The sequence below is a fragment of the Theropithecus gelada genome, chromosome 7a, assembly GCF_003255815.1.
Source record: "Theropithecus gelada isolate Dixy chromosome 7a, Tgel_1.0, whole genome shotgun sequence".
NCBI classification, from domain to species: domain Eukaryota; kingdom Metazoa; phylum Chordata; class Mammalia; order Primates; family Cercopithecidae; genus Theropithecus; species Theropithecus gelada.
Window position 1 is genome coordinate 37,907,113 of NC_037674.1, and position 22,745 is coordinate 37,929,857.

The 22,745-nt window shown below is 41.8% G+C and overlaps 1 protein-coding gene across 1 annotated transcript in view; it reads left to right on the plus strand.

Moving 5' to 3' along the window:
* Nucleotides 1-22,745, plus strand: part of TLN2 (talin 2) — a 454,454-nt gene that overhangs the window by 188,283 nt on the left and 243,426 nt on the right. Inside the window, exon 2 of the mRNA XM_025390086.1 lies at nt 13,883-13,958. The gene's annotated coding sequence lies outside the window, so the exon portion shown is untranslated. The remainder of the gene's footprint in view (nt 1-13,882; nt 13,959-22,745) is intronic.

Genomic DNA, 22,745 nt, shown 5'->3' on the forward strand with positions numbered 1-22,745 from the left:
ACATTTAAAAAAATCAGAATCAGTGTAAATCACTTTGTCCAATTGCTATATAGAATTTTCTAAGTGTTTACTCTCAATTTCTGTATTTACTGTGGACTAGTCACAAACTGGTGAAGGCAGACCACCTCTTGGTAGTGTGAACTAAATAATGGAGGTTTTACTTAATTCATCAATTTCCATGGAATCACTTAAAAAAAAAAAATAGTCCAACTTCTTCTGTTCGCTGATGACCATTCAGAAAACACTTCTTGGAAGCACACTAATGTCCACTGCCCTGCAGAGGTCAGGCATGAAGGTTTGTGTGACTTAGCTTCATCAATGTTCAAGCTATAGTTTAATTCCATGTTCATTACTTCATCCACTGAAAACCAGTGGAAAGCAAGTGAGTGGCTGTTCTCCAGGTGTATGGAACGTGCCCAACCCTCCCTGCCTTGTGGTAGAATCATAGATTTGAATATTTTCCCAACTACTTAGTGTGAAATTTCAGTATCCCAATTCATAACAGTCAGATGTAATTTTGTCTTATTCTGTTTATTTGTAAGGTTGAAAGTAGGAATTGGGAACTGCCTTTTAAAATAGCAATAGAGTGTTTTGACTCTTGGTCTGCAGGGGTCTGTGGGGTGATTATGTGATATTTTATGCTCTAAGGTAGTGGTGATTGTCTTACTAGAACATGTAAATATTTAAATCTTAGTGAGAATTGGCAGGGAATATTCAAGGAAGTATACAAAACAATTCAAAAATGAAGCCTGAGTTAATTGTTTTGTTTTAAAGTTATGTTCAAGATCACGCCATTGCACTCTAGCCTGGGTGATAGAGTGAGACTCCGTCTCAAAAAAATAAAAAATAAAAATAAAGCTGTGTTCAAATAATACTATTTATGGTGAGATGATATGTAACATGTTTATGCATTTGTGAAAAGGAATTAGAATCTAGAGGAACACTGTCTACTATGAGGGGATAGCAGTGGACCCTCGGGAATTGCACCCTCCCCAAAGGCCCCTGCCAGATGCATCGGTTGTTTTTTAGCAGGTGAGTTGTGTGGGGTAGACTGGCAATCTCATCCAAGGGGCAGGGAGGGAGCATGAGAATTGCTGGTACTTGCCCCATAAGGACAGAGACCCACAGAGACATGAGTAAGACATTGCTCTGTATTTTTTTTTTGCATTTTAAGACACTGGAAGGGAGAAAAGGATAATGGAATGATTCCCCCCCACATAAAAGGGTAATATGGAGGAAATTTGTTCCTGGAGAAGACTTTGCTATTTGAATATATATATTTATTCATTCTATTTTTGACAAAGAGCAAGTACGAGTTAAGTTACTCTCCGTAGAGGAGCTGATTCTGGAAATCCGAGGGAAACACTGAGAACATAAATGGAGTAGAAAGTCCTTGCTGTCCCATGAAGAGCAGGGGCTCATGCAGGCGGGTGGAATAGGAGTCCTAAGTCCTCATGTCCTGGTTTCTGCCCCAGGGAGTGAGGTTTGGGAGGGCAGGCGTGTCCTGCCTATGGTCACCTGGCCAGCTGTGTGCCACCAGGAATCAACTAAGGCCTGCTGTGTCTTTCCTGGGTCACCTTCGCCTTACTGTGTGCCATAGGGATCAGATAGAGTAATATGGCTGTAACTTTAATGAGTAGAGAATTTGTTTTCTAAGTGAAAGCAGCTTTGTTATGCTTCTTATTATTGAAAATACTACTTTGCTGGGCATGGTGGCTCATGCTTGTAATCCCAGCCCTTTGGGAGGCTGAGGTGGGCGGATCACCTGAGGTTGGGCATTGGAGACCAGCCTCACCAACATGGAAAAACCCCGTCTTTACTAATAATACAAAATTAGCCAGGTGTGGTGGTGCACACCTGTAATCCCAGCTACTCGGGAGGCTGAGGCAGGTGAATCACTTGAACCTGGGAGGCGGAGGTTGCGGTGAGCCGAGATAGTGCCATTGCACTCCAGCCTGGGCAACAAGAGCGAAACTCTGTCTAAAAAAAAAAAAAACAAAACCCAAAAAAAACACAAACAAAAAACTACTTCTTAAAATACTTATATTTAAATCTGATATGTGATACTTGCTTCAAAATAATCTCCAGTGAGTGCTGGGAAGGAATTAAATGGGGGTCTAGGATGAAATAATTTTGGCCATGAGTTGGTAATTGTTGAGGCTGAGTGATGAGTACATAGGGGTTCATGATGATATTTTCTTTGTTTTGTACATTTTTAACTTTTAAAATTTGGTTTTATTATACTTTAAGTTCTGGGATACTTGTGTACAACGTGCATGTTTGTTACATAGGTATACATATGCCATGTTGGTTTGCTGCACCAATCAACTCGTCTTTTATATTAGGTATTTCTCCTAATGCTCCCCCTCCCCATGACAGGCCCCAGTGTGTGATGTTCCCAGGCCTGTGTCCATGTGTTCTCATTGTTCAACTCCCACCTATGAGTGAGAACATGTAGTGTTTGGTTTTCTGTCTTTGTGATAGTTTGCTGGGAATGATGGTTTCCAGCTTCATCCATGTCCCTGCAAAGGACATGAACTCATCCTTTTTTATGGCTACATAGTATTCCCTGGTATATATGTACCACATTTTCTTAATCCAGTCTATCATTGATGGACATTTGGGTTGGTTCCAAGTCTTTGCTATTGTGAATAGTGCCGCAATCAACATTGTATGTATTTAACTTTTTTTTTTTTTTTTGAGATGGAGTCTCGCTCTGCTGCCCAGGCGGGAGTGCAGTGGCCGGATCTCAGCTCACTGCAAGCTCCACCTCCTGGGTTCACTCCATTCTCCTGCCTCAGCCTCCCGAGTAGCTGGGACTACAGGCGCCCGCCACCTCGCCCGGCTACTTTTTTGTATTTTTTAGTAGAGACGGGGTTTCACCGTGTCAGCCAGGATGGTCTCGATCTCCTGACCTCGTGATCTGCCCGTCTCAGCCTCCCAAAGTGCTGGGATTACAGGCTTGAGCCACCGCGCCCGGCCGTATTTAACTTTTTTAAAAGAAAATTTTAAACACGTATATAGTACATGACGTGGTAAATAAGTTATAAAATCTCATCACCCAAAGAGAACCAGAACCACCAGGAACTGGAAAACATTATTTAATACCATTGAGCATGGTGTCTTACACCTGTAATCTCAACACTTTAGAAGGCTGAGGCGGACATATCACCTGAGGTCAGGAGTTCGAGACCAGCCTGGCCACCGTGGTGAAACCCTGTCTCTACTAAAAATACAAAAATTAACCAGGTGTTGTGGCGCATGACTGTAATCCCTGCATGACTGTAATCCCTGCTTCTCGGGAGGCTGAGGCAGGAGAATCACTTGAACCCGGGAGGTGGAGGTTGCAGTGAGCGAGATTGTGCCACTGCACTCCAGCCTGGGTGACAGAGCAAGACTCCGTCTCAAAACAAACAAACAAAAAAACCCCCATCTCCTGCATATTCCACTTCATGAAAATGCTTTAAAGAAATACAGGAAAGGTGTGAATCCCCATCCTGCTCACAGAGATTTGATTCCAGGTAGCGAGCTGAGAGGCCGCGTGTCGGGAGGGAGAGAAGGTCAGCATTTATTGCAGGTGTGCTGTGCTCGTGTGTCCCTTGCATCAGCTGGTGAGAGAGGCCCTGGCATCGGCCTTTTACAGAGGAGTGGAGTGAGGCATGGAGGGCTTACTGCGTCAGGGAGCAAGGATGCCCCGGCCCTGGGTGACCTGGTGCCAGGCTCGGTGCTGGGCACTTGAATATTCCTTCTCTGTGTAGTCTTAGCAGCCTATGTTGTGGATTGGTTGTTAGAAAGAATACAACATGATAGAATGAGTTGCCATTTTATGCAGAGAAACCTACAAAACCCATGAACATTTAGAGAAATGCAAGAGTAGGAGGAACCACAGGGGAAAGAGCGTCTTAGAAAATGGGGGCCTTGGTTTGACAGCTCAGGGCCAGGAGGAGGGAAACAAGGCTGAGGAGAATTAAGTTTTACAACATACTGAGAAGAAGAAGTACAGTTTGTTAGGAGGGGTTTGGGTTTTGAATGAGAGGTGCCATAGCGAATATGCAAAAAATCGCTGGCCATGTGAGGGAAGAGAAGAGGAATTTAGCTTTTGGAGAAATACATCAGGTGGCAGTTTTATGAAAACGAGCCTTCACATGGTGAGAGAGAGCAGCGCAGAAAGATCACTTTGGAAAGATGAATTTTGAGGGTTACAATAGCTGCTAATCAGGGCCAAGTGGTGACAGGTTTTCTTTATGGAAAGTGAGTATTCCTGATTTGCACATTATGTATACCTGAGTATCTAATTCAGTCTTGATTAGCTGAATCCTCTCAAATGACCTCGTGTTCTTGTTTGTGATACTTATCTTAGGTTGCTGGGGGCTGAGAAGACTCACAGTACACTTTGATTGTTTCTTCCTGTTGCATTTACGTTGTGGTGTGTTGGCTCATGGCATCAGGCAGCCAGGCTTTGTGGGCTGGAGGATGGAGCCAGTGTGAGTATTCATAGAAACGTGTCCCCTGAAGAGGATGCCCCTCCTTCTCCTAGCTACAGACCTGAGATACTTCATTACAGATGGCAGAGTTTCCACTGGTAAGGAAAATCAGGTGAGATTCACCACTTGAGGAAGTCACGTTCTCCCTCTGCATGTCCTTCAGCTGGATCGTGTCACTGTGGAAGCAGTTCCTGAGGTTATGAGCATGGAGGAATAGCCCTCCAGCTAATGGTCAGGGTGGCAGTGAAAATAAAAATGGAGGAGGATGCACCTTCCCAGGGTCAGTTCTAGCAGCGTGGAGTCTTGTGTGTGCAGCCCCTGTTCAACCGGAGTGCTCTGATACAGTCAAAGGATCTCTACCTGGCCAGGAGGATCCCAGACCCTCCATGTCTTGTTTCCCCAGGCCAAGCCAACGTGTGTACTCTACACCTCTCCCAGGCCCTGGCCTGCAGTGGTGAGAGTCCCCATAGGGAGTTCCTTGGCTTCAGTGTCTTGGTGGCATCTGTAGCACCACACCTCTTTCTCTCTGTATTTTAAAACATATTTTGTTTATTTTTTAACAGACTTTATTTTTTCAGAGGAGTTTTGGGTTTACAACAAAATTAAGTGGGAAGTACAGAGAGCTCCTTTATATCTACGGCACCCCTAGTTTCCCCATTACCAACATCCCACGCCAGGGTAGTGCATTTGTTATAATTGATGAACCTATATTGATACATCATTGTCACCTAAAGACCATAGTTTACCTTAGGGTTCCCCTCCCCTCCCCTCCCTTCCTTCCCAGGGTCTTACTCTTGCTCAGGCTAGAGTACAGGGTGAGATTAGGCACACTGCAGCCTTAACCTCTGAGGCTCAGATGATCCTCCTACCTCAGCCTTGTGAGTAGCTGGTACCACAGGCACATACCTCCACACCTGGCTAATTTTTGTATTTTTGGTAGAGATGGGGTTTTGCCATGTTGCCCAGTCTGGTCTCTAACTCCTTGAGTTCAAATGATCCGCCTATCTTCGCCTCCCAAAGTGTTGGGATTATAGGCATGCACCACTGCGCCTGGCCAGGGTTTATTCTTGGTGTTGCACATTCTTTTGGTTTAGAAAAATGTAGAATGATACTTTGTAGTATCATGCAGAGTAGTTTCACTGCCCAAAAAATCCTTAGTGCTGCCTATTCTTTCCTCCCTTCTGCCCACCCCCTGACCCCTGGCAATCATTGATTGATTGATTGATTGATTTTTTGAGACAGAGTTTCGGTCTTGTTGCCTAGGCTGGAGTGCAGTGGCACGATCTTGGTTCTCTGCAACCTCTACCTCCCAGGTTCAAACGATTCTCCTGTAATCCCAGCAGTTTGGGAGGCCAGCAGGTGGATCACCTGAGATTAGGAGTTCGAGACCAGCTTGGTCAACATGGCAAAACCCCATCTCTACTAAAAATGCAAAAATTAGCCGGGCGTGGTGGTATGCGCCTGTAGTCTCAGCTACAGGCAACAAGAGTGAAACTCCGTCTAATAAAAAAAAAAAAAAAAAGAAAGAAAAAAGAAAAAAGTGTGAATGGTGGGCTAATCACTGGGACTGAGAGAGGAAAAGGAGGGCTTAAACTGGAACCTTGAAGTCCCAGGGAGGGTGATCATAGAATCAGCCAGCCATAACTTCAGTGGATGTGTGTGCACGCGCACACACACACACACACACACACACACACACGCCTGACCCATTCCTGACCCTGCTGCTGTACCTCAGCTTCTTGAGGTCCCCTGTGCCTGTCCCAGTTTCTGGAGTCACTATTTTTCAGTCATTCATTGAGCACTTAATGTGTATAAGAAACTGTGCTCTGAGCTGAGGATAAAAATATAGGAGAAGTCATAGTTCTTCCCCTGTAAGAGCTCATAGTCTATGGAGAAATACAGACATGTAAATAGATTATTTCAACAAACTTTTGGAAGTACAGAAATTGAGATGTGGTCAATGAAGTCTCCTTGGAGCAGGTGGAACTTGATGGACAGCTAGATTGAATGGGGGTGTGGGGAGGCCATTGTAGACATGTAAGAGTGGGCATCAAAGCCCTCTTAGGGGAAAACGGCTCAGAGGGCAGGGGATGTGAGGCGCACTGGCTCAGTGGTGGTGGAGCAGACTCCCAAGGCAGGCCAGGCAGGAGGTGAGGAAGTGGGTATCTGCAGCCTGGGAACTTGGCCTTGAGTTTGTAGGGACTGGGGACCCAACCCCAGTGACTGTGTTAACCTGGTTTAACCTGTTGGAAGGAAGCTGGCAAGCAGGTGGGCCTGGGAAGGCTGCTACAGTAGATCAGAGTAGAGTCCAACCAGAAGTTGAGGATGGCCAGTAGGAAAACCCTGGCCATTAACTGCTTTGTTAAGGAATTGAGGGTGGGGAAGGGTTTAATTAATTTAATTTGCTGAATGACCAAAGAAGAGTTAGACACTTTATCCCTACTCTTTCCTCCCCTGCCTCCTTAAAAAAAAAAAAAAAATTGTTTCAAATTTTTCTAAAACGCATTGCCAGACTTTGTTATAATGGAGTTTAGCAAAAACAGTTAAGTTTGTAGTTGTCCATTTGAAGGTGTTATAACATCTCAGGGTTATTTTAAACATTATATTCAGAATATTAAGTGTAATTTAATAATATAGGATATTTCTTGATACCTATATTCCATGACCAGTTGCTTTTTCAGGAATTCAGTGTTAAAAGCTTATTTTTGTAGAGTTGCCTTTTTCTGAAAAGTGAATGCGTTTCTTTTTCCTTCCCCCAAAGGAGACCCTCTGTGTGGCTCTGGCTAATTGAAATTCCTGGGCATTTGAATGTTAGTTAATTAGACTTCTATTGAAAACAATTGGCTATAATAATATACTGAATATCGTAGTTGGTCTAGAGACAGAAAGTTTCTTCTAACCCAGAAGTTATAAAGAAGAATACTCTTTTCTCCTGTCTCCTTTTTTTGGGGGGAGGGTGGGATTACAAATGATGGGAGACTATGCTGGGAAAAAAATGGGGGAATAAACTTCTTTCAGAAAAGAGAAATAAAAAATGATTTTATAGTGAGCATTTCAAAATCAATTTAAAATATAAAAGTGCATAGTGTATATTTTGGCAAGTTCATAAAATGCGGTAATAATAGCATGTTTAGGAACAGCTTATTTAATCATTCTTAGACTCATGTAGTCAGATATTTATGGGGTATCCTGGTACCCAGCACTGTTCAAGGGCTGGGGATATGGCTCTGTACCAAGGACAATTCTTGTTCTCATGGAGTTTCCATTCTAGTTACACCTATTACTAATTTATTTTTATTATAACTTTTTAAAATTTTAAGTGGGGGGTCAGTGAATTAGAGAACCATAAAGAATTCATGACATCTCTGGTTTTTTTTGTTGTGAAAAGCTCATAAAGACAGTGTGAATTACAGCAGTACAAGGAGACCTTTTCTCTTGCCCTCCTAGTAAGCATATATTTTACGCTACTTTGAGTTGATATTGTTGGCACCATTACCTGATTACTTATGTGAATTGTGCTTAATCATTTAATTGTGAATGTAGTGGTACAAAATGAACTTTCAGCAATTATTTACATAAAAGAACTAATTATAACATTATTTTCCAAAGTATTGCGTGGGACACTTGTCCCAAGATGTAGACCACAAAAATAAAGGAAATCTGTGCACACGTAAGGTTAGAGCTCCTTACTCAAAATCAACATGAGCATGTAAAAACATCTAGAATATTCTGCATTGGAGAAACTCCTTAATTTTGTTTAAACCAGCATTTCCCCCCTTTATACTGAGAATCTTTTTTGCATGTGACACTTTTTACCTCCTAGTTTGCTGGAATGCTGTTTTTAGAGCAATACAAAAGGATTTCTGGGGCTTTTCTGCTAGGGCTTACTCTCTTCTCTTTGTCCTGCAAAAGGGCAAGGTAGCATATTGTCATCTCTGAGGTCCTTGGGTGTTGACGCTGTCTACTTGCTCTTCACTGAGTTTCCTTTGACCCTGGCCCAACCCCCAGCCTCAAGCTGGAAAGTCAGTGCAGGGAAGCCATGAGCAGAGCATTGGGCATCTCCCCTTGGAGTCTCAGATATCTTCTGACCCAGCAGAGCTGGACTCTAATCACTGGGCTACACTTCGAATTATAGCATTCTCAAGACTTCAGCAAAAACAAGGAAGTCCTTGGCAAGTGGTGGAAGTTGGGAAATTTTGTTTTCAAAATTTTTCCTCAGCTCTTCCCATGTCTGTGTACGGCTGCCAAAGAACTTTTGGTTTATTTGTTTGCTTCTTGGATTTTATGATTTTGACTCATTAGTAATAAAATATATCAAAAATTAGTGATCGCTTCAAGCCAAGAGTAATGCTTGTTCATCCTCAGCTAAACCTATTGGATTTTCTCTGCTTTACCTGGTCTTATGTTGTAAAAACACTTTTTTTAAAAACTTTGGAGAGCAAAAACACTTGGGCTGGGGCCCATATGAGCCCATATTCTGATTTTTTCGCACATGCAGTTGATGTCAGGGCATAGCCTGAGTGTGGTGTTGCCCTGTTCCCTGCCTTTTAATGGAATTTGATGAGAAATGGGTTCTTGGCCGCATGGGTCTAAAGCGCATAGTGAGGGTTCAGCTGCATACATCCTGCACACTCCACATCCCCTTCAACTTACACCCATATTCCTGTGGGGATTAAGCCAGGTAAAATGAGGAAAACCAGTCTATAAAACTCTCATGGTGAAAAACTGCCAAATGTGGTCTCCATCAGATTACTTAATATGTGTCTTTTTTCTTGAATGCTGTTGAGATGATAATATTAGGTGTATCATTTACCAAACACTTATTGGATTCCAGATACCATGCTAATCTCTCATTTCATCCTCACAGCAGTCAAAATAGCTAAGTATGAGTATGATCATTTCTGCTCTTAGGATGAGCAACCGTGGACTCTGAGAGGTGTATTTAAGCTTCTGGGGTGCAGGAGCAGAGTTAAGGCCTGCCTTAATGTCCTGCTGTTGGTGACCGGCATTTTAGGTAGTAGACTTTTGTTCACATCTTTCTGTGCTTCTCAGAATAATCCAGAAAAGGCACATGATGGGAGCTGCTAAATGATTTATCGTATGTTACTCTGGAGAAGGCTACTTTAAAGCAAGTTTCCTTTAAATAGCAAGCTCCTGGTCCTTTGAAATAAGCTCCTATTTACTTGGATGTATCTTATGCATGTTGATAATAAGCGTTTTAAACAGGTAGGTGTGCTTCCATGGAGACATGTTCTGTCTCAGCGTTCTCTAGGGACCTTGTTATGATAAGGCAATGAACGAGTTTCTAGCATGAGCTGTTTCCATCGCACCCCCTGAGCTGGAGCTCAAGGGAGCTCAGTGACTATTGAGCATTGCTGATTGCATCAGATATATTATCTCCTTTAATCCTCACGGCTGCCCTTGGCATTATTACAGAAGAGGAAACTGAGGTACAGAGAGGTTAAGGCACACCCAGCTGGATGACTAGTAAATGATCCAACCAGGATCGGACATCTTCCTCTTAACTGCTGTGCTGTTGCTTTCCCTAAATGCAACGGTTTGTCTCATAAATCCTAATGCATCTCCGTCGCAAATGTGGACTTGTTTAACGCTAAAGGGAGTCAGAACAGAGAGGCCAGCAGTTCACATTGGGTGGCCCGTGTGTTGGGGGTGGGGTGGGGGGGGGTGTTGCGCTTTGGAGTCACAGATACTTAATCTATGTTAAGTCTCATGACTGCTCATCTCTGAAATTGGAGAGTGGTTCTTGTCCTTTGTCTAACTTCTAGGAAAATTGTATGGGGAAGAAGAAGCTGCCAGCAGATGAAGGGGGTTAATTAGATTTGTACTTTATATCCAACATACCTATAAAAAGATTTGTGCATCTACAAGGAGTTATGACTTTTTAGCCAAGTTTATAGTTATGCCATTATGAAGATACATGTTTTACATGGGACTCCTGAACTTTTACAAATAAAGGAAAATGAGAAGGATAAATTTGTTTGCTGGAGATAAAGTAAACATTATGGGCCCATTATGGGGATACATTTCTGTATTTTATAATCTCCATAGAAAAAATTATTTCATATATAAATATAACCCAATAAAAATAAATCTGTGAAGTGGTTACACATAATGGAAAGTATTTTAACCACAAGGAACGGCCCATCTGTACAATCAGTCTCCTTTGTTTTTATTCTTCTTCAGAAAATCTCTTCATCAATTCCCTTGTTAGTCAGGAATGAATCTACCTGCCTCTTGAAATAGTTTTTTGCCTGTTTTCATAGCAGCTTTGAGCTTCTTCAGTTACTTTAGCTGTGGTACATAAACATTAGTTGAAATTGTGTGGTAAATCTTCACTCATATGACTACAGGATTATTCTGTTTTCAGATGGTGTGCAATGATTGAGAAGATGAAATGGAAAGGAAAAAGAAGCACTGTATTAGATGGGATTCTGTTGGTTACAGTAACACACTCACTCTATCTAGCATAAGTGAAAGGGAGATTTATAACAGGGCTATAGAGTATCTTAGGGACCCAAAGGCAGGGGTGACATGGCCCTCGGGAATGAATGGGAGCTGATTCAAGGAAGGTTAACTCTCTACCCAGTGTTCACTGAGAGCACATGTGTGCACGAATGTCAGTAAAGTCAGGGAGGAAAAATTGATGGAGAAGGAGAGTGGACATTGATGTCGTATATTCCTTAACTTCAACGTGAGATTTTAAAAGTTAAGTAGCTCCATTGTATTTAGAAAAATAATGATTGTTCATTTTATGAAATTCAAACAGCATAAGAAGTAAAAATCATCTAACATTTTGATAACCAGAATCATAACTATTTTGATAAACATCCTTCTAGACATCTCTCTGGACATCCAAGAATACACACACTCAAATGAATCATACTGCATGTGGTCATTTACCTATTTTATTCACTCAAGTATATAATGGATATCTTTTCATATCAATAAATATAGACCTCCAAAATTGTTTTCAATGTCTATGTGGCTCACTCAACATGCCTCATATCTGTGGGCCTTTAGGGGCATTTATCCTCCTTCCTTCATAATTACAAATAAGGCCATGTGTATCTATCTCTCTGCTTCCCTAATTATCTACCTTGAGTGAATTCTTAGAAGTACGATTGCTGGATCAAAGGGCATACCAACTTATACGCTGACATAATCTCCCAGGTGGCTACAGAATGACGTTTCCAATTTATATTCCCTTCATGAAACTGCCCATATCATTGGCTATTTGTTGTTGGTCTTTGTCATCTTTACCAGTCTGATAGGTACAAATAAGGTCTCCATTTTCTTACATTTCTTTTTCTTTTTTTTTTTTTTTGAGACGGAGTCTCGCTCTGCCACCCAGGCTGGAGTGCAGTGGCGCGATCTCAGTTTACTGCAAGTTCCACCTCCTGGGTTCATGCTATTCTCCTGCCTCAGCCTCCCAAGTAGCTGGGACTACAGGCGCCCGCCACCACGCCCGGCTAATTTTTTGTATTTTTAGTAGAGATGGGGTTTCAGTGTGTTAGCTGGTCTCGATATCCTGACCTCATGATCTGCCAGCCTTGGCCTCCCAAAAGTGCTGGGATTACAGGCGTGAGCCACTGCGTCTGGCCTAAAATTACATATTTTTATTGTTAGTATAGTTGTTATATTTTCGTATGTTTCTTGCTGTTATATTTTTTAAGACTCTTATGAAAAATTTAATTTTCTTTATCCATTTTGAAGGGAGTATTAATTTTCTTGTTTATTTTTAAGACTATCTTAGTCTGTTTTTGTTAGTATAAAGAAATACGGGTGCAGTGGCTTACGTGTGTAATCCCAGCACTTTGGGAAAACCAGGTGGATGGATCACCTGAGGTCAGGAGTTCGAGACCAGCCTGGCCAACATAGTAAAACCCCGTCTCTACTAAAAATACAAGAATTAGCTGGGTGTGGTGATGGACGCCGGTAACCCTAGCTACTCAGGAGGCTGAAGCAGGAGAATTGCTTGAACCTGTGAGGCAGAGGTTACAGTGAGCTGAGATTGTGCAATTGCATTCCAGCCTGGGCAATAAGAGGGAAACTCTGTCTTAAAAAATATATATATATATATTTGTATATATATGATATAAATATAAATATATATATATATGAGATAGGAAAGGCCTTTTTAAGAATGACACCACAATATGGAAGTATAAAGGACTGAGACATGTAGCTAGTAACAATTTTTTTAATCTAAAATTTTTGAATGGCAAAAATAGAACAGAAATTTTAAAAACGATACTTTTGTCAAAAAATAAAATAAGGCCGGGTGTGGTGGCTCACGCCTGTAGTCCCAGCACTTTGGGAGGCCGAGGCGGGCGGATAACAAGGTCAGGAGATGGAAACCATCCTGACGAACACAGTGAAACCCCGTCTCTACTGAAAATACAAAAAAATTAGCCAGGCGTGGTGGCGGGCACCTGTAGTCCCAGCTTCTAGGGAGGCTGAGGCAGGAGAATGGCGTGAACCCGGGAGGCGATGGAGCTTGCAGTGAGCAGAGATCGCGCCGCTGCACTCCAGCCTGGGCGACAGAGCGAGACTCCGTCTCAAAAAAAAAAAATCAAATCAAATAAAAAAAGGAACCTTTTGAGTTTATTGTTCCATAGGTAGGGAGAGAGAGATGGAGAGTTTTCTTCTCTTAAATGCTAACCAACACCGTTTGTTAACTAGTCTGCCGTACACCCAGATTTGATTGCACGTACTTGGGACTGTTTCATATGAATCCTTCGTTCTGTATCTGGATGTTTATTCTGCTTCGTAGATATGTGTGCATGTTCTCACGCAGGCGCCTGTTCGTTAACCGTGGCTAGGCCATTTTGTTGATTTCTACAATTGCTTATAGTGCTTCTCTGCTTCAAATTGGGTTTCCACAGAGCAAGTTCCCAGTGCCTTAGAGAACCAGGAGCCACATGGGAACAGCAAAATCAAGAAGGGACCACTTCACAGATGTGTTAGAGGAACTAAACAGGAAAAAAAAGAAGACAAGAGCGCCTCGTGTAAACTAATTTTAAAAAGAAGCAGAGTGCAGTGCCTGAGATTTTTGTTTCCGACCTTGAGGGAGGTGGATGTGTCTGTATTTGGTTTTTGTTTAAATTCAAAGCCATTAAAGCATTCCTACCACAAGAAGAAAATGTGTTTTGTCTCTTTGCCAGCAGTAACATGATTTTGGTCTTCAAAATAAGTGTCTTGGGACCTGAATTCCCTGTGGGTAAAGAAAATTCCCATCCCACGTGTTGTGGCGGAAATTCATTGTTTCCTGAGTTATTTCCTTTCATGCTTAGTGTGGGGGGAATGACCAGATGTATAGATTGAGATTCTTTTTCAAAAACATTACTTGATTCTGATGATTTTTATTATTATTTTAGGTGCTGCAGGAGGCTTCTCACATGCTTCAGGATATATTCAGGGAAATCCACTCTTAATAGAAACTGAGAATTTAAGGTAAGTCTTTTAGCAAAGATACTTTATTCTCATCAATTGGCCAACCCCCTGCATTGGTATAGTTTTATAAAATGTTAAAACTGCTGTCTGTTATGCTGTCTCATTTGATCTTCCTGTGGTTCTGCGAGGCAGGTGTATAGAGTGCCCGAGTGCCCGGTCCTAATATTCCCATTCCTGTCTGATTTTTCCTCCTGGTACTTTGGTGAGGTGATGATAGGGGCCCAGAGGAGGAGCTGAGTAGCGGTTTTTTTTTTTTTTTTTTAAATCATATTGGACCTTATAGTGTGAATTCTCATTCATTCACCCTGGTTTGCTTCATAAATCTTCTCTTAGGGTGGTTTGAGGGGGTAAGTGCTGGGTAAGGAATTAATGCAGAAACTTCTAATGGTCTTTTTGTCTTTTTTTTTTTTAACTTTTATTTTAAGTTCGGGGTACACATGCAGGTTTGTTTCGTAGGTAAACTTGTGTCATGGGAGTTCGTTGTACAGATTATTTCATCACCCATCTATTAAGTCTAGTGTCCATTAGTTATTTTTCCTGATCCTCTCCCTCTTCCCACCCTCCACGCCCCAGTAGGCCCCAGTGTGTGTTGTTCTTCTCTCTTCCCCTTTGTTTCTGTGTGTGCTCATCATTTAGCTCACATTTATAAGTGAGAATATGCAGTATTTGGTTTTCTGCATTAGTTTGCTGAGAATAATGGCCTCCAGCCCCATCCGTGTTCCTGCAAAGGATATGATCTTGTTCTTTTTTATGGCTGCATCGTATTCCATGGTGTATATGTACCACATTTTCTTTATCTAGTCTGTCATTGATATCTCCGGTAGTCTTTGAACTGAAACTGGCTGGTAGTCCTGGAGCCCTCCATGGTTGGGAAACAATTGTCTAGCATGAGATAAAGTAAACTTTGGTTGTAGATTGTTGTTTTCCTTCTTTGGTTGTCCTGGGAGAGTTGTATGATCCCAAGTAGTGTGTATGAAGTATCCTGGGCAGAGACACAGAGTTCTTCTGGCAGTCTTAGTTGATGCTCTTACTCAGTAGCTGTATCGTGGCACACCCCAGATGTATCAGTTCTGTTCCTGACCAGCTGCAGAACTTGGGACAGGTTAGTTAATCTTGGTGTCCTTCTCTTCAGGTGTAAATTGGCCTAACCTGGTCATGTCTATACTTTCAAATTTTGTGGAATAGGAAAAACGATTTCAGGACCTATTTCTAATTTTTTTTTGGCTGTATATAAAGAAAGTTGATGATTAAAGCTGGATAAGTAATGAGGGTTCACTATATATTTACATACTGTTCTTTGTATTTTGTGTGTGGAATTTTTAATAATCAAAGGTTTTATTTCACAAAATAACTACCATCTACTAACATAATTTCGCTGAAGAGAAAATAATACTAAAAGAATAGGATTATTCCTAAATTTGTCCTTAGATTGTACATATTTAGCATTATGAAAGTGCTGTTTATTTCCTATGTCTTCCTTGTTTTTCTGTAGTCCAGTGACTAGCAGCCATAGACTAACCAAAATTGGTCTGAGAACTGGTGTTTGGGAAATACTGGGGCACATGACTGCTGAGGGCCCTTCTGTCTCTAAGACTGTATCATTCCTCTGAAGCAGGAAAGAAAGCTACTTTACTTATACATTGCCTGTTTCCAGAAAATGCTGTGACCGCTAGCACGGTCAGACTGGAGAGGTCAGAGGGCCAAACAGAAGGGATTCTGTTGGGAACCTTGAGTAAAAATGGCCCATTTATGAGAACATCCAGTTTAGCTTTGAGTCACACCATGGTCAAGGTAAAGACAACAATGGACAGTTTTAAGTAACCTGATGGAAGTGTGCAGACTCCTTCCTTTCAGCCATTGTGAGGCAGCCTCTGGCCAGGTGTGATCTGACAGATATGTATCTGCCTGGGATGTGGGGATGCTGAGAGCCAGGGGTGAGGCGAGTGGAATACCAGACTCCAAAGAGACCAGTGCACACCTTGGGTGTGAGAAGCTCCAGGCTGGGTGTGGAGGTCGAGGGCACAGCCCAGAGTTCCAAGCTGATGACAATGGAATCAGGTGCGCTCAGGATGGAGCAGAGCTTGCCTGCCCAGAGGACCATCTGAGAATCCAGGGGTGGACATTGTCCTTTGAGGACCCACAGAGGGTGCTGAGTGGTCCGATCTGGCTGAAAGACCTGGGGCACAGTAGACAGGAAACACATCAGATCGAAGCCTTTCCCAAGACTTCAGATCTGAAAGGAGTGTTCCGGGTGGATTCTTAAGCCATCATCTGTGGGAAATGGAAAACTGCTTTCTGTTTACTTCTCCTTGGGGTATGGGGATATGTGTGAGGATGAGGGTGGGAGGAAGACAGAGGGAATAAAGGACTGAATTATTTAGCACAGCAAAATAATGTGGGGAAGAGCGGCAATACCTATTCCAAGAAGCCTGCACAATCCTAGTTGCTTCTGAGAGTCCTGAGAAGTTACGTGTGCTCTGCGTTGATTGGAATATGGTGGTTCAGTCCTTTGGAACTCTCCCTTAGTGATTTCTGGCTTTCATTTGTCTTAACATTCTGATTTTCTGGGAAACCTAAATGAAATTTGACAGACTTACCTAGTTGTTTTCTGTTCTGTCAACTGTTGGTTTACTGCCTAATTGGTATGCCTCACATGGGTTTCCTCTACCCGGGAATATTTATTCTCTTCCCTTTTTGGGAAAAAGCTGTATTGAACAACAACAGAAACATTTGTCTTAAATGTATAGGAATATGAGGATTACCTGAAGTCCTAACATGTCTGAAAGTATATAAAATCATGAGTAAATGCCAGCAGGAGCTTTTATTTTGACATGAACCAGAGGAAGGAGAATTGCTTTCAGTGATCTGGACCAGTCCAAGTCTGAATAAAAGTTAATGAATGAACAATGTAACCAATCAGTCATGTTCTTGAGCCTTTCATAAGGCTAAGACATTCTGGATGAGATCTTGTAGAGATGAGCAATTGAGAATTTGAGACTGCCACACTTTGCAGGAATAAACATGATGCTTTAAAGAGTTAGATGCATGCATGGATGTGTGTGCATGTGAGAAAAGAGAGATTGATAGATGGGGTGGGGGAATAATAAATGATTTTTTTAGCATTTTATGTAATGACTTGTGATATATTCTGAATTTGAGATTAAATGCAATATTCTGACCTACCTCTGTGTTCCCTGAAGGCTTGTAAGAAAAATATTTTAAAATCTATTTTCAATGAAAACTACTGTTTTTGGCTCTCAGGGAATTTTTAGTTCCCACTGCTGTTTAGGGAGAATTGTTGAATCTGTGAAATTCAAAGGAGGATCTTTGCAGCTCTTTGTCATTCTGTACTAGTCACTTAAGGGCTCTGATGTCAGTGAAGAGAAGTTGGTCTATGCTTCCTTTACTTCATTAAAAATGTAACCTGTTATGCACTTTTGTCTTCCTGCCACCCTCCATTAGCTGATTCTTTAGATTATGCTTCTTGATGACTGCAGGCATCACTTGCTCTCCCACCTACAGGCTCCCTGAGTGACTGAGAGTCCTCCTTGGCACTGTCAATCAGGATTCCTGGACCTAGGCTGGGCTCCTCACTCTGCTGTTTGTGCTTAGTAAATGTTTCAGAACAACAATAACAATTTCCAGGCTAGGCCGGATGCGGTGGCTCATGCCTGTAATCCCAGCACTTCGGGAGGCCGAGGTGGGCGGATCTCCTTAGGTCAGGAGTTCGAGACCAGCCTAACGTGGTGAAACCGCATCTCTACTAAAAATACCAAAACTAGCCAGATGTAGCGGCAGGCGCCTGTAATCCCAGCTACTCAGGAGGCTGAGGCAGGAGAATCACTTGAACCTGGGAGGCAGAGGTTGCAGTGAGCCAAGATCCCGCCACTGCTCTCCAGCCTGGGCGACAGAACAAGACTCTGTCACCAAAAAAAAAAAAAAAAAAAAATTCCAGGCTATTTTTCATAATTAAACTTACTAATTCATGGTATAATAGGATATGCTGTTTCCTTACATTTTTTGGCTAATTATGTTCATCAGTTAATTTCTTTCCATGTTAAGCCCTCCTGGAGAACTCAAGATTTGAGACTTTCCTATGTAAGAATTGATTGGATTTCATGCACTCGATGACGCTAGAATACATTTATCTGCAATTGAGTAATTTTTTGTAGAACTTGAACCTTTAAAAGCAATCACGTTTCTTTTTTAGCTGCGAAATTCCATACTGTGAAGATCTAAAATGGCCATTCTATTCTGTTTACAATAAATGAGAATTGGACAGCTTTCCAAATCCATAAAATAACTAGTGTACTACTTATAGAGTGTAAACATGACTTTACTAAGATTAAAATAAACACATGTAAGGCCAGCTGCAGTGCTGTCAACACACCACTATAAAGCCTGATAAACGTTGAGGAAAATCCTACTGCTGTGATCTAAACAATGGTCTTATGGAGGATCTTTTATTTAAAAAATTTAAGTCAAAATATTGTATGCAAATGGCTAAAAATAAGAAACATCTGTATGAAACCACAAAAGACCCTGAATAGCCAAAGCAATCTAGAGCGAAAAGAACAAGGCTGGAGGCATTTTACTACCTGACCTCAAAATATGCTACAAAGCAGTAGTAATCGAAACAGCATGGGTACTAGTATAAAAACAGACACATAGACCAGTGGAACAGAATAGAGAGCCCAGAAATAAATCCACAGTTATGGTCAATTGATTGTTATTGTTGTTACTTGTTTGTTTGGTTTTGTTTCTGAGACAGGATCTGTCTCTGACACCCAGGCTGGAGTGCTGTGGTGAGATCACGACTCACTGCAGCTTTGACCTCTTAGGCACAAGTGATCCTTTCACTTTGGCCTCCTGAGTAGCTAGTACTACAGGCATGTGCCACCATGCCCAGCTGATTTTTAAATTTTTGGAGAGACAAGGTCTCCCTATGTTGCCCAGGCTGGTTTCAAACTCCTAGGCTCAAGTGATCCTCCCATGTCAGCCTCTCAAAGTGCTGGGATTACAGATGTAGCCACCATGCCCACCTCAATTAAGTTTTGACAAAGCTGCCAAGAACACACAATGGGGAAAGGGCAGTCTCTTCAATAAGTAGTATTGGGACAACTGGATATCCACATGCAAAAAAATGAAATTAGACCATATTTCACATCATATACAAAAATCAACTCAAAATGGGTGAAAGACATCAATATAAGACCTGAAACAGTAAAACTATTAAAAGAAAACATACGGGAAAAGCTCTGTGACATTGGTCTGGGCATGGATTTTTTTTGGATGTAAACACAAAAGTACAGGCAATGAAAAGAGAAATAGACAAATGGGATTACACCAAACTAAAAAACTTCTGCAAAGCTTAAGAAACAATCAAGAGTGAGGAGACAGCCTGAGAATGGGAGAAAATGTTTGTAAATCATGCATCTGATAAGGGGTTACTATGCAGAATATATGAGGAACTCAAACAATAGTAAGAAAACAAATAATCCTATTAAAAAATGAGCAAAGAATCTGAATAGACATTTCTCAAAAGAAGATACACAATGGCCAACAGGTATATGAAAAAATACTCAACATCACGAATCATCAGGGAAATGAAAATTAAAACCACAGTGAGATAGTATGTCACACTTGTTAGGATGGCTATCATCAAAACAATGAAAGATGGGCTGGGTGAGGTGGCTCATGCCTGTAATCCCAGCACTTTGGGAGGCTGAGGTGGGGATCACTTGAGGTCAGGAGTTTGAGACCAGCCTGGCCACATGGTGAAACCCCATCTCTACTAAAAATACAAAAATTAGCCAGGCATAGTGGTGGGCGCCTGTAATTCCAGCTACTTGGGAGGCTGAGGCAGGAGAATTGCTTGAACCTGGGAGGTAGAGGTTGCAGTGAGCTGAGATTGCACCATTGCACTCCAGCCTGGGTGCAGACTCCATCTCAATAAAAAAAAGAAGATGAAAGATAACGAGTGTTGGCGAGGATGTGGAGAAAAGGGAATGCTTGTATATCACTGGAAAGAATGTAAGTTAATAGGGTCATAATGGAAAACAGATTAGAGACTCCTCAAAAAATTAAAAATAGAACTTCCATATGATCCGGTAACCCTACATGTTGAGGAGATGTCTGCACTCCCATGTTCATTGCAGCGCTGTTCACAGTAGCTAGGATATGGAATCATCATAAGTGTCCATCAGTGGATGAATAGATAAGGAAAATGTGGTATACATACACAATGAAATACTATTCAGCCTTTAAGGAGATTGTCATTTGTAACAATGTGGATGAACCTGGAGAGCATTACCTTAAGTGAAATAAGGTAGGCATAGAAAGACAAATACCCACATTCTTAGTTACATGTGGAATCTTAAAAAGTTGAACTCAGAAAAGTAGAGGTGGTTACCGGTGCTGGGGAGATGTTTTTCAAAGGATACAAAATTTCAGTTAGATAGAGTAAGTTCAAGAGATCTATTGCACAGCATGTTGACTACAGTTAATAATGTATTCTTGAAAATTACTAAGAGTGGATTTAAAGTGTTCTTGTCACAAAAAATATGTGAGGTAATACATATGTTAACATAGCTTGATTTAGTCATTCTATGATAATACATATTTAAAAATGACACGCTATCACATGTTCTACAATTTTTATTTGTTACTATATTTTAACATTTTAATTATAAGGCTGGGTGCAGTGGCTTATGCCTGTAATCTCAGCACTTTGGGAGGCCAAGGCAGGTGGATCACCTGAGGTCAGGAGTTTGAGACCAGGCTGGCCAACATGGCAAAACCCTGTCTCTACTCAGTAAAGCCTTCCATGATTTTATCTTTGGATTCTGAATGTTAAAAATCAACAAGTGGTGTTTCCTGTATTATGATTAAATAGATGCTGTTCCCATCGGAACCTAGTTGTAGAGTGGGATTCTAATCCTCAGAGCCTGAAGTCCTCACCCTTTTGCCCCTTAGTGGAGTATGTTTAAATAGATTCCCCTTTTATACCTCAGCAGCTGTCTTGAATCTAGCCTCCAGTTCTTCTAGGTTCTCAGTCACCCCATTGCCTCTCTCAGGAGCCCGCTTTGTTTCTGGAGGTCTTGCTTTCACAGCCCACCCTTCTTGGTCAGGACAGGTTGATCTCTGGGCACGCTGCACAGGGCTCAGCAAGTGCCAGTGGCCAAAGAAAGCTCGTGATTACTACAGCTTGGGCATTCCTTTTCCAGACTGCTTGGGTCCAGAAGTGCTTCAGATTTCATTTTTTTCCCAGATTTTGGAATATTTACATATACATAATGAGATGTCTTTGGGATGGGACCCAAGTCTATACATGAAGTTTATTTATGTTTTACATATACCTGCTACACATAGCCTGAAGGTAATTTTATACATTATTTAAAATAATTTTGTGCGTGAAACAAAGTTTTGACTGTACGTTGACTGTGGCGTGTCACATGAGGTCAGGTATGGAATTTTCCACTTGTGGTGTCTTGGCAGCACTCAGAAAGTTTCAGACTTTGGAACATTTCAGGTTTCAGATTTTCAGATTAGGGATGTATTGGAGAATCAGCCCAGGCTATGGTGTCTTAGATGGTGCAGTGGCCTGATCTATAAAATTTGCAATCATTTATTGATGACCTGATATGTTAGGCACCTATATCCTTGAAGCCCGGCGTCTCTTGAAATTCTCACCCCAGCCTTGTAGAACAGATGTTATCACTGACATTTCACACACAAAGAAGTTAGACCCTGGGTGGGTGACTTCTGAGACCTTTCCTGTAGTGGGAAGTGCTTCTTGGATCCTGTGGCAGGCTGAAAGCATGGTGGCCGGCTGTATTTCATAGGTGGGAAAAGACTTCTCTGGCTCTGGCATGTCTCGCACACTTTCCTCTACAGACCTCTGTTTTTACCCCAGAAAATCGCTGCTGCTGTAGCACAGTCAGCTCTGCCTCACTCCCAGCCTCGTCTTTGTTGTGGGTGTGCCTTGTGGCCAGGAGCTCATTCTAAAGAACTCTGCTGTGTGTGGACAGTGGAACATCCTTCTCTGCTTGATGTTCCCTTGGTGAATTTGATGCGAGAAGTTGGACCTCTTACCAACCCCACTGGTAAATGGGAAAAGGTGTTTTATCAATGACCATTATTGTATTTTGTGTTTTCTCATAGCCTGAAGTGTGTCTGTGTAAGTCAAGTCCATTTGATTCTTTTAATGCCTCGTGTGTTTTTGTGGTTATTTTGGAAGAAAGTTTAGAAAGATAATCAAGTTTTACTTTTGACACTTCTATTTTCTCTCCATTTCTGAGAGAAAATTCCGTTTCTCTCAGGGAAAATGGAATTTTCTCTCAGGAATGGAGAGAAAACAGAAGTGTTAAAAGTAAATTCAGAATGGTGGTCTGAATAAACCTTTTAGTATCCTGGTGTTTGTGAGTTTCCTCCTATGGTAGTGAGCGGATGGATGGCAGGTGTCCTGGGCGATGGAGCCCATACACAGTGTTGGTGTCCTTCCCACTCCTCCTCACTAGATAGAACTAGATGAAGCCTTGACCGTGGAACCAGGAGTCTCTCCACAGACCTATTACCAAAGAATTGTTCTCTGCTTTCCCCTGGAATAGCACATTGAGGATTGGGTGGCTGTGGATGCAGTTCCTCCTTGTTATCTCTGTGTCAGGCCCGGGTGGTGGCATTAACATGTGCTGTCTCTGTGCAAATATGCTTCTTTTCCAATGATGTTTATGCCCCCAAACAGGTATTGAATAAAAGGAAACATCTTTAGAGCTGTGCCTCAGTTAC